The 13,671-nt window shown below is 35.2% G+C and overlaps 1 long non-coding RNA gene across 1 annotated transcript; it reads left to right on the top strand.

Moving 5' to 3' along the window:
- Positions 1-981: 981 nt before the first annotated feature.
- Positions 982-5,552, top strand: LOC141401844 (uncharacterized). The gene is made up of 2 exons (XR_012412457.1): positions 982-4,466; positions 5,089-5,552. It is a non-coding gene; the product is annotated as an uncharacterized lncRNA (long non-coding RNA).
- Positions 5,553-13,671: the final 8,119 nt, after the last annotated feature.

The following is a 13,671-nucleotide window of genomic DNA, read 5'->3' as shown; positions in this document are numbered from 1 at the left end:
ATTTTGGTGAGTTGTGGTGTGTTTGTATGACATGCTTGCCTTTACCTTTGTTTTTGTGTGTATGTTACTTGTGAGACTCTTGTTTTTATTTGTTTCTGTTTTGTTTCATTCTTCTTTCCTTTTCATGTTTGTTATGGTGTTTAATTATTCCTTATGTTGTGGTGGGTTCTTGTGGCTTTTTGTTTGTCTTTGTTGTCAGCCAATGCAGCAAACCATGTATTGTGTTCATCAATGATTGCAATATTATACGCGACATTTATATCAAAGTTATGCGAAAAGTGTATATGAGAAGTATATGCACTCAAATAAAAAATTTCTGGGCTGGTTTTCTGTATTGACAATACTTTTTGTAAACAAAATTAGATTATGATAGTTCCTACAATCGGTATTGTTAACGATTTTAACAATATTGCGGAAATTCGAAAGTTGTTTTTGTTTTCTATGTTTGGAACAAAAGATGGTATTTTTGGAATGGATTACAATGTTTGAACAAAACAAATACATTTTTGGAACCAAAACATATATTTTTGTTCCAACAAAAGCGAAAAATATTTTTTCTCTGCGTGTAGTTGCTGTAAGCTAATGCTTTCCTCCCCATACTCATTTTTGCTCTTATACAATCTGGCAACACTTCATATAGCTTTGTTTTGATTTTAGCCGGCATTTTTGCTACCATATCCTCAGTGGATAGAAACGCAACAGAAGCCGACTCAGCAGCAGCTGAATCAACTGAATCAAGGATAGCAGGCTATGAGCAGCTACATAGGGCAGACCAAAACACTGTATTTCCACCACGAAGCAACGTTGTAGTCGACTGAGTCACTGCTTATGTTCCATGTTTGTCTGCCATCATTGTTGTTCTTACTGTCTGCTGTTATCCTTTCCAATCGAGACGTGTACGTCTACGCCAACCTGCGGTCATTTGGTGTACGTTGCGTTATGGTATACGTTCAACACCAGCAGAGCATCACGTGTGCCTTCAGTTTACAATAGGACGTCGCGTGCGGTGGTTCATTGAAAGCGGGGCAATTTTTTTACGAAAAGAAGAAAAAATTCAACAGACGTTAAAGACCACGCGTCGTAACATTTGCAGAAAACAGAAAAACTACAAGTGTTCACAGTGGATGTCGTTGGCCTTGTGACAAATACGTGAATGAAATATATAAGAAAGAAATTCAAATTGCTTACCACAAAAATAATAAAAAAATAATTGCATACAAAAGAAATAAAGTGGAAATGGAAAAAGTCAATGATTTTAAAAATACTGTCGGAAAAAGGAGAAAAATAAATAAATAATAAAAAGAAGAAAATAAGAATATTTTGATAGAAAGTTCACAATTTAGAAATTGAAGGAAAAAATCCTTGCATCTTTGTCTGGCATCTAAGCAGAAGCAATTTGAAAACAAATGAAATGAATCATCAAAGGAATACCCTCAGTTTTGGTGGGAGAAAGTGAAAGTCTGCTGTGGTAAAACTCAATATTGGATGCAGGAATTAAATGTGTTTTGCTATTTGGAAGAAAAGAAAAACGAACACCTCTAAAGTTGACGCACCCCGCAAATGTTTTAAGGACCATGATCTGCGAATCTGCTCCTTTATAGAGAAGGTGCAGTCTTCGCATTGGCAGACGTACTTGAAAAGTACAAGACCGATATTACTGCCATACAGGAAATACGATGGATTGGGAAAGGCGTCACAACAACACCTAAAGATGACGCACTGTATTATAGCTGCCATGACGTAAAGCATGAGTTTGGTTGCGGATTTGTAGTTAGTCGGAGACTAAAACATCTGGTATCCAGCTTCACTCCAGTGAATGAAAGACTTGCTGCAATTCGAATAAAAGCTAAATTCTTCAACATCAGCTTTATTTGCGCTCATGCTCCCACTGAAGAAAAGGACGAACAGACCAAATATATATTTTACGAGCGCTTAGAAGAAACATATGACCGTTGCCATGCCCATGACATTAAAATCATTCTAGGCGATTTTAATGCCAAAATTGGAAAGGAGAATATCTTTGGCCCAACAGTCGGGAAATTCAGTCTCCACAGTGAAACAACTGACAATGGTATGAGGCTGATAGACTTTGCAGCTGCAAAAAACATGGTAGTTAGCAGTACCAGATTTAATCATCTCGATATTCATGAGGGCACCTGGCTGTCTCCAGATCAAAGAACAAGTAATCAAATTGATCATGTTTTGGTAGATGGAAGACATTCATCGAGTGTGTTGGATGTACGATCGTTCCGAGGCACAAACATTGATTCGGACCACTACCTTGTTGCATCAAAGTTACGTACCCGTCTAAACGTTGCAAACGGACTACTACCTTGTTGCATCAAAGGTACGTACCCGTCTAAACGTTGCAAATAAAGCTCGAATAGACACAACGCGGAAGTTGGACATCGATAGGCTGCAAACACAACAGATAGCCACAGCATATTCCACTCAACTTGCCCAATTGCTTAATTAGAGCACTGCTTGTCCCGATAATATAACATAACAACACAATGGCAAAATATTGCACACTCCATGCAAACAGCCACAAAATCCATACTTGGATACCAGAGAACCCACAAAGGAATTCATGGTATGACCGGGAGTGTCATGCTGCTACCGAAAAGAAAAACGCGGCATATATAGCTACTTTACAATCAGTAGCAACGAGTAGCGCACGAGAGATATATCGGGAGAAAAGGAGAGAAGGGAAACGTCTTTTCCGCAAGAAAAAGTGAGAAATGGAAAAGCGGGAGTGTGAAAAAATCGAGATGTACAGGAGCCAGAATGAAGACCGAGAATTCTATCAAAGAGTGAAACATCAAACAGATGGCTTTGGTACAGGCACATCCTCCTGTAGAGACCAGCAAGGTAATCTGGTAACAGATACAGATAGCGTGCTCAGGATATGGAAGGAACATTTCTCCAATCTGCTGGTATCCAATAGCAGCGAAGACGATGATACCACAGATCCAATCCCAGAAGATGGTATAGTATGTATACCGCCCGGCCAAGATGAGGTAAAAACAGCAATCAACCGGAGAAGAATAATAAAGCAGCAGGAACCGATGGCTTACCAGCCGAGCTGTTTAAAACCGGAGGCGACGCGCTAATTAGGTGTATGCATCAGCTAGTTAGTTAGGCAAGTCCACCATTGACCAGATGTTTACCCTGCGGCAAATCCTGGAGAAGACCCAAGAGATGCAGATCGACACATATCACATTTTTGTCGATTATAAAGCAGCATTCCACAGTCCCCTCCGATCAAAGGTATTCCATGCAATGTCCGAATTTGGTATCCCCGCAAAGCTCATCCGGCTTTGTAAGATGACTTTAACTGATACAAGGTCCTCAGTTTGAATTGGAAGGAACCTCTCCGAACAGTTCAGTACCAAAAGAGGTTTCAGACAAGGAGACAGCCTTTCGTGTGAGCTATTCAACATTTTGCTGGAAAAGGTAATACGAGATGCAAATGTCAAAAGAAATGGCACAATTTACACCAATAGCCACATGTTAGTTGATTATGCTGATGACATAGACATCATGGGACAATACGTAAAGGAAGTAACTGATACCTTTAGGAAGGTCGAAGTAGAATCTGCGAAAGTGGGTCTGGCGGTAAACGGCGAAAAGACCAAATTGATTGTGTCGACGCGCAAAGCGTCCATAGAGCTCGGAGGTTGTTAAAGACTTCGTCTAACTCGGCACTGCCATTAACACCACAAACAACATCAGTTGTGAAATAAGAAGAAGAATTGTATTGGCCAACATATGCTACTATGGTTTAAGTAAGCAATTTAAAAACAAAGCCACATCTCGTCAAACAAAAATAACACTATACAAAACGCTGATACTACCCGTGCTAATGTATTGCTCCGAAGCATGGGTACTTGCGCATGCAGATAAGGCAGTGCTTGGTGTGTTTGAGAAGAAAATTCTTCGACAGATCTACGGGCCGATTTGCGTTGACGGTGAATATCGACGTCGTATGAACCACGAGCTATATCAGCTATACAACGACATCAGTATAGATAAACGTATCGAGATGCAACGATTGCGTTGGCTAGGTCATATCATAAGAATGAGCGATGATGAACCCGCTAAAAAGGCGTAAGAATACACGCCACATGGCGGTGCACGCAGAATCGGCAGGCCTAAGCTTCCATGGAGCATACAAGTGGATGAAGAAATGAAAAGGCGCGGTATTCCAGAAAGCGAACCGAAAAACAGAGAGAATCGGAGATCTTTTCTTAGTTCGGTCTATGCAACAAATGTTCTGTAATGGGCCAGCTAAGTAAGTAAGTATTTGGATTACATCTTCCCGTGATTCTTTACTTTTGGATTTTTCACACTAAAGAAAAGGATATTTGCCGGCATATGCTCTAGAGAGCTCTAAAAGAGCTGACGCCAACATATACATATAAATACATTCATATGAAGCTTGGAATCTTTGTAAGTGACAAAAGGTATGTACAGTGAGACAATTAAGTATTTTGCCTCTTTAAAAAAATTGAAAAAATATAAATAAATTCGTCTAATTTAATTTACATATTTTTGACGGTCAGTTGCCAATGGTTGTTTTGTGGGATATGGGACTTTAAATTGTAGAAATTTTAATAATTTCGAAAAAAGGGATCCATCGGAAAATTATAATTATTTAAAGAATATTTTGCAATGACAAACAGTTTTTAAAGATTGGATTAAAAAAAAATAAGCAAACGTAGTTTTTTAATATTTTTTTATACATTTTGAAAACCAACTTTTGTTTTTTCTTTAAAAGGAATGGACATTTTTAAAGGTCCAGAAACGGAAAACTTTAGTTTTTAATAAATATTATTTTAAAACTTACAAAATGTTGATTGTTTAAATGTTGTTTTAGAAACAACCATAATGTGTTATTTTTCGAATTATCAGCAAACGTGGATTTTTTAACAAAAATATTTTTCGACTGGTCAACTGGTGGATCAAAAAATTTCAAAAAAAAACTGTGGTTTAAAAAAATATTTGTTTAAATTTGTATTGATTTTGTAATATTGTATTGTATTTTTATTTCTATATTTATTATTGTTATATTTATTTACTTTATAGAGGCGGCAGAAAACCTGGAGACATCACTGCTTCATAGATCCCTACAATATTCTCTTGATATTGATGTATCGCTCTTACGCAAGCATTTACCACCCGCAGCAATACCCAAACTAATTAATGAAGGTATTTTTTATAATAATGCTAAATTACATTTTAACCACAGAAGGTTTAATACACTAAAAACCACTGACACAGTTTTGATAACTTCCCAGTAACAAAATGTTGACACATTTATAAATATTTGTAATAATTAATTTTAGTCCTTACTTTGTTTTTACTTTCATTTCTTAGTTTTAAAACAATCAAACAATTAGATATGTGCTAGCAGTGTTCCTGCAGCAATTTAATCTGATGTCAAGAAGGAAGCAAAAAGCCACATATTTATTTATATAGTTCTAACATTAAGCCAATCTGTTTAGTTGTAAGATTGATTTTCAATAAATTTGGCCATAGGCAAAAGCAAAGCAAAGTATTGTATTTTTTCAAGAAACAAAAACGCGGATTAATTGTTTAAAGGAGGAAAAAAGTTAGTTTTTTTGAATACATTTTCAAAGATTAAATAAACTATAATGTTCCCCTTAAAAAAAACCTTTGCCTTTGTTATTCTGTAGCGCCAGATGCTCTAAGAGTTATCTTCTATTACAACAGAAGGTCTAAGAGGTCAATATCTATATACCCTTGAACACAAAGATCACCTAAAGATCTTCTGTATAATAACACAGGGCTTCTCAGATCTTGTGTATAAAAACTAAAGGTATCTAATGTCTTCGGTATATCAACAAATGGCGTATTTAGAACTACGAGCAGGGACAGAGCCCGCTGGTGTTTTGGGATTAAAGCCTTTTTGCTACTCAAGAGCTCCATCGTCTTTTGTATAGAAATAGAAGACTTCTAATGTCTTCATTGTAGGAATAAAATGCCTCCGGAACTTTAGATATCCGAATGACTAAGATGCCTTAAGTAATGAATATGATATGAAAGGCCGCTAGCGCTTTATTTGGGCTTATTGTGTAGTAGTAACAGAAGGCATATGTTATCTTCTATAGCACAAAAAACATATAGCAACGCATAACTACTGTGGACTTTTTTCCCCACAGAACGCGGTTTCTTGTTATATATATACTAGCTAAACCCGGTGCGCTTTGCTGCCCCGACTACGATAAAATATAATGGAATGCCATAATTATTTTAACGTTTTTAATATTTTAACGAATAAATGTAGAAGATATGAAGGCGTTATATACCTATTCAGGGTTGTTATGGAGCTACTATGGTATTTTTGTATGTTTCAGGAGGTAACACTCCTCCGAAAGCCTTTCCGCCTACAAGTATTCCTAATGATTTAGATATATCATAATAAAACATAAATCTTAAGAAATCTCTCAAACATATGATACTTAATAGCTGTAGCCTTGGTCAATTCCCTCCCAACTATAAGTACTTGTGTAAATAATGATGACTTCTAATGACTGCTAAGTCTTCAAAATTTCATTGAAATTGAACATACGTGACAAAAACATGAAACCGACCGAAAATATATATGGTCAAATTTAGTTTTAGACCAAATCCCGTCTCACATTCCAAATCTCATTGAAATTGAACATACATAACGTGTTTTGTGCATAAAATACAGGAAATCAGCCTAAAATATATATGGAGCTATATCTAAATCTGAACCGATTTCGATATAATTTGTCCCATTTATTTCTAGAACGAATTCCGTCACGCTTTCCAAATTTCAGTGAAATTGGACATATATAATGTGTCCAAATCTGAACCGGTCTCGATATAATTTGGCACATTTATTTTTGGAACGTATTCCGTCAGACAACCCAAATTTCAGCGACATTGGACACATATAGCGTGTTTGATGCATCAAATACAGAAAATCGGCCGAAAATATATATAGGAGCAATATCCAAATCTGAACCGATTTCGTTATAATTTGGCACATTAATGTCTTGTTCAAATCCCGTTACGCCCTCCAAATTTCAGCGAAATTGGACATATATAGCCTGTTTGGTGCATCAAATGTGGAAAATCGGCCGAAAATATATATTGGAGCTATATCCAAATCTGAGCCGATTTCGATATAATTCGGCACATTTATGTCTAGACCAAATTTCGTTACACATTCCAAATTTCAGCGAGATTGGACATGTATAGCGTGTTTGGTGCATCAAATTCGGAAAATCGGCCGAAAATATAATCTTAACCGATTTCGATATAATTCGGCACATTTATGTCTAGACCAAATTCCGTTACACACTCCAAATTTCAGCGAGATTGGACATGTATAGCGTGTTTGGTGCATCAAATGCGGAAAATCGGCCGACTATATATGTGGGAGCTATATTCAAATCTGAACCGATCTCGATATAATTTAGCACATTTATTTCTAGAAAAAATTCCGTCAGACCCTCCAAATGTAAGCGAAATTGGACATATATAGCGTGTTTGGTGCATCAAATGTGGAAAATCGGCCGAAAATATATATTGGACCTATCTCCAAATCTTAACCGATTTCGATATAATTCGGCACATTTATGTCTAGACCAAATTCCGTTACATATTCCAAATGTCAGCGAGATTGGACATGTATAGCGTGTTTGGTGCATCAAATGCGGAAAATCGGCCGAAAATATATATGGGAGCTACATCCAAATCTCAACCGATTTCGATATAATTTGGCACATGTATTTCTAGACCAAGTTCAGTCACACGTTCCAATTTTATTGAAATTGGATATAAATAGCGTGTTTGGTGTCTCAAATACATGAAATCTGCAGAAAATATATATAGGAGCTATATCCAAATCTGAACCGATTTCGATATAAATTGGTACATATATTTCTGGGTCAATATCCATCACACATTCTAAATTTCAGCGAAATTGGACATATATAGCGTGTTTGGTGCATAAAATAAGGAAATCGGCCGAAAATATATGTATATGGGAGCTATATCCAAATCTGAACTAATCTCGATATAATTTGGCTCATTTATTTCTAGAACAAAATTGGACATACATATCGTGTTTGGTGCATAAAATACGGAAGTCGGCCGAAAATATATGTGTATGGGAGCTATATCCAAATCTGAACCGATTTTGATATAATTTGGCACGTTAATTTCCAGACCAAGTTCCGTCACACATTCCAAATTTCATTGAATTTGGACATAAATGGCACGTTTGGTACATCAAATAAGGAAATCGGACGAAAATATATATGTAGGTACCTTCGGTTTCGATGCTATATCTCCAGATCAAAGCGAAATTTCAATAAAATATGTAGCCTATTTTCATTCCAGGCCAGTACCCTAAACATTTCAGTAAGATGTGTTTAGCGGTTTTCGAGTCTATAAGGCACAAACAAACAAACAAACAGACAAACAAATTTCAATTATATATATATATATATATCTTCTATCTAATATATAAAAGGCAATGTGTGTATGTTAGTATGTTTGTTTGTTTGTATGTTTGTATGTTCCGAATAGACTCAAAAACGGCTGAATAGATTTTCTTAAAAATTTCAGATAATGTACTGGGAACACCGGTGGTGAAAATAGGCTATATATTTTTTTGAATGGTCATCGCGGAAGTGAGATATCGCGGTCATCCCAAATTATTCAAAAATGTATTATTTCAGATAATATACCTAATTTTAGTAAGCGTGACTACAAAACCGCTATAACACTGGCTTCAATATGTGGGATAACGCGGTCAACGCCATATTTTGGAATATAGTAAAATCCCGATGTCTTGAGATGTCACTATATAGAAATTCCGAAAAATCGATTGGGAAATCTTATGAAATTTTGTATGTGGAGTTTTTAGGTCTGAGAATAGGTCGTAATCTATTTTTTATCCCGCTAAGTGTAGTGACCGGTGGTCCTCCCCACAATTTTTTTAAGAAAACCGCGAAATTCAAGATACGTTTTAATATATTGTTTACAAATTGTTTACAATGCTATGGTAATTACAGTCTTGACCCTGAATGGTCGTCGCGGAAGTGAAAATCGCGGTCATCCCAAAATTTTCAAAAATGTATTATTTCAATTAATTAGAACTGTCGTAAGCTGTTTTTATACGGCTAGGAGTAGTGACCGGCGGTCCTCCCCACAACGTTTCTAAGAAAATCTGAAATCTTTGATATTTTTTTTCCCTGAATGATCGCGGTCATCACAAAGTTTTCAAAAATGTATTATTTCAAATAATATACATAATTTTAGTAAGCGTGACACAAAAATGATATAAACACTAGCTTGAACAAGTGGGATAGCGCGGTCGTGAGCTATTTTAATACGGCTAAGTGTAGTGACCCGAGGTTCCCCTTCATTTTTTTTAAATCTGAAGTCCATGATATTTTTGAACGTATTGTTTGCAGATTGTTTGCAATACAACTGTAATTACTGTCTTGACCCTGAATGGTCTTCGCGGAAGTGAAATACCGCGAAAAGTGAAATATCGCGGTCATCACAAAATTTGCAAACATTTATTATTTCAGATAATATACATAATTTTGTAAGCGTGCCTAAAAAACGCTATAAACGCTGAACACTAAACAATAAGTGGAATACAGTAAAATCCGGATAACTTGAGATGTCACAAGATCGAAATTCCAGAAAGATCCATTGGAAATCAGACAAAGTTATTGATATACAATACAATATCATCATTGAATCAGAATACCACGATCGTGTTCGATTTTTGAAAATATTATAATTACGGATAAAATCTCAAAATGTGGGAAGTGAAACTTCATGAGCATTGATTTCAGTCCTTGGAATAGCTAGGTAAAGATACATTTTTTTAAATACAGCAAAATCTCGATAATAACAACTACAATTTATAGAAGTAATTTTTTTTTATGAATTATATAAATGTTGCCATACATATCCCGAAGGAATATACATTTCGCTGAGGGGTATTTTACCACTATTGCATATAGAGCGCGAAGAAAAAAGGCGTTACGTTCGATCGGGCTGAATGAGGCTAAATCCACCAAAAAATAGCGAAAATCAGGCGCCACCATTCTATGGGAGCTATATCAAAACGAGGACGTATACTGAACAATGGCTATATCTCTGAACTATCGAAAATCGGGAGGTACTGTTTTATGGGAGCTATATCAAAACGTGAACCTATTACTGTTACATACCGAGCGCAAATAAAAAGGCGTGTCTTTTGGTCGATACTAATATTTTTGCTCTCCTCTTTAAAATATATTTAAACCAGATTTCAGCCATTTCGGTGTGATAATGATGTTAAATCCTCAAAAATAGCGAAAATCAGCCGGTACAGTTCTATGGGAGCTATATCAAAACGTGGACCTATACCAACAATTCTTTGCAGTAATAATTACGACCCCAACCGAGACCAACAATCCAATATATAGCAATGTTAATTGACGTGCACCGACCATTATATGTGGGTCACAAAGTGCTTTAAACTGTCGATTTATGGTGAAGGGTATAATAAAAGAGATTTTATATCTTAAAGTTGGGGGATACCATTATATGGAATTTATGTCAAAACATAGATTTATATTATGAAGTTTCTAGAGGGATGCCTAATTATGGGTGTATCAATACTGGATAGATAACTAAAGTTTACACAGAGAACCCAAACAACGGGCCAGCAACGCGGACCGGGTCAGCTAGTATATATATATATATATATATATAATATATATATATATATATATATATATATATATATATATATATATATATATATATATATAATCATGGGGCCACGTTTTTGTTCAAAATGTTCTCATATCGACATCCTTAAAGTTTTTCCAATTATTATTTTTGGTAAAAATATTAGCATATCTTGACTATAAGTTTTGATATAGAAATGATTATAATTTTATATATTTTTTTTTTTAATATTATTTTTGAGAATTTACAAAATGTCTAAAAAGTGACGAAGCCTCCCCACCCATGGGGTAGCTTCGCCATCGACATAGGACATATATCAACGGACTCTAAAACTTCCTCCTCAAATATCAACATTCTGCATAATAGGAACATGTTTTCTATTTAATAATCAAAAATTATTCTAAAATTTACAAAAAGAAACATATTCTAGCCGTTAATTAAAGTAGTTACCTTGAATTTAGGCATAAAAATGCCAAATTAGATAGGTTTAGCACAATATTTGATTTCAGCTTCACATTATAGCGTCGTATATCAATAGCATAAACAATTTAAGTTAAACCTGACATATTTCTCACATTAACCCACAACACCCCTATCATTGCGTAGCCGCCCCTCCCCCTACACAGTTCATAATATGAATATATTGACACTTATAATTACTTTTATCATGCAAATTATTTGGATTTATATTCTTCAGTAGTAGTCTATTAACGGTATAAAATATAATTTTGATATCACAAAAGGTATACAAGATGACTACAAAACCGCTATAACACTGGCTTCAATATGTGGGATAACGCGGTCAACGCCATATTTTGGAATATAGTAAAATCCCGATGTCTTGAGATGTCACTATATAGAAATTCCGAAAAATCGATTGGGAAATCTTATGAAATTTTGTATGTGGAGTTTTTAGGTCTGAGAATAGGTCGTAATCTATTTTTTATCCCGCTAAGTGTAGTGACCGGTGGTCCTCCCCACAATTTTTTTAAGAAAACCGCGAAATTCAAGATACGTTTTAATATATTGTTTACAAATTGTTTACAATGCTATGGTAATTACAGTCTTGACCCTGAATGGTCGTCGCGGAAGTGAAAATCGCGGTCATCCCAAAATTTTCAAAAATGTATTATTTCAATTAATTAGAACTGTCGTAAGCTGTTTTTATACGGCTAGGAGTAGTGACCGGCGGTCCTCCCCCACAACGTTTCTAAGAAAATCTGAAATCTTTGATATTTTTTTTCCCTGAATGATCGCGGTCATCACAAAGTTTTCAAAAATGTATTATTTCAAATAATATACATAATTTTAGTAAGCGTGACACAAAAATGATATAAACACTAGCTTGAACAAGTGGGATAGCGCGGTCGTGAGCTATTTTAATACGGCTAAGTGTAGTGACCCGAGGTTCCCCTTCAATTTTTTTTAAATCTGAAGTCCATGATATTTTTGAACGTATTGTTTGCAGATTGTTTGCAATACAACTGTAATTACTGTCTTGACCCTGAATGGTCTTCGCGGAAGTGAAATACCGCGAAAAGTGAAATATCGCGGTCATCACAAAATTTGCAAACATTTATTATTTCAGATAATATACATAATTTTGTAAGCGTGCCTAAAAAACGCTATAAACGCTGAACACTAAACAATAAGTGGAATACAGTAAAATCCGGATAACTTGAGATGTCACAAGATCGAAATTCCAGAAAGATCCATTGGAAATCAGACAAAGTTATTGATATACAATACAATATCATCATTGGAATCAGAATACCACGATCGTGTTCGATTTTTGAAAATATTATAATTACGGATAAAATCTCAAAATGTGGGAAGTGAAACTTCATGAGCATTGATTTCAGTCCTTGGAATAGCTAGGTAAAGATACATTTTTTTAAATACAGCAAAATCTCGATAATAACAACTACAATTTATAGAAGTAATTTTTTTTTATGAATTATATAAATGTTGCCATACATATCCCGAAGGAATATACATTTCGCTGAGGGGTATTTTACCACTATTGCATATAGAGCGCGAAGAAAAAAGGCGTTACGTTCGATCGGGCTGAATGAGGCTAAATCCACCAAAAATAGCGAAAATCAGGCGCCACCATTCTATGGGAGCTATATCAAAACGAGGACGTATACTGAACAATGGCTATATCTCTGAACTATCGAAAATCGGGAGGTACTGTTTTATGGGAGCTATATCAAAACGTGAACCTATTACTGTTACATACCGAGCGCAAATAAAAAGGCGTGTCTTTTGGTCGATACTAATATTTTTGCTCTCCTCTTTAAAATATATTTAAACCAGATTTCAGCCATTTCGGTGTGATAATGATGTTAAATCCTCAAAAATAGCGAAAATCAGCCGGTACAGTTCTATGGGAGCTATATCAAAACGTGGACCTATACCAACAATTCTTTGCAGTAATAATTACGACCCCAACCGAGACCAACAATCCAATATATAGCAATGTTAATTGACGTGCACCGACCATTATATGTGGGTCACAAAGTGCTTTAAACTGTCGATTTATGGTGAAGGGTATAATAAAAGAGATTTTATATCTTAAAGTTGGGGGATACCATTATATGGAATTTATGTCAAAACATAGATTTATATTATGAAGTTTCTAGAGGGATGCCTAATTATGGGTGTATCAATACTGGATAGATAACTAAAGTTTACACAGAGAACCCAAACAACGGGCCAGCAACGCGGACCGGGTCAGCTAGTATATATATATATATATATATATATATATATATATATATATATATATATATATATATATATATATATATATATATATATATATATATAATCATGGGGCCACGTTTTTGTTCAAAATGTTCTCATATCGACATCCTTAAAGTTTTTCCAATTATTATTTTTGGTAAAAAT

Source organism: Musca autumnalis, unplaced genomic scaffold (genome assembly GCF_047663935.1).
Source record: "Musca autumnalis isolate F117 unplaced genomic scaffold, ASM4766393v1 scaffold_4, whole genome shotgun sequence".
Lineage (NCBI taxonomy): Eukaryota > Metazoa > Arthropoda > Insecta > Diptera > Muscidae > Musca > Musca autumnalis.
The sequence above is the reverse complement of the archived record's forward strand: the minus strand, read 5'-3'. Positions and strand labels throughout refer to the sequence as shown.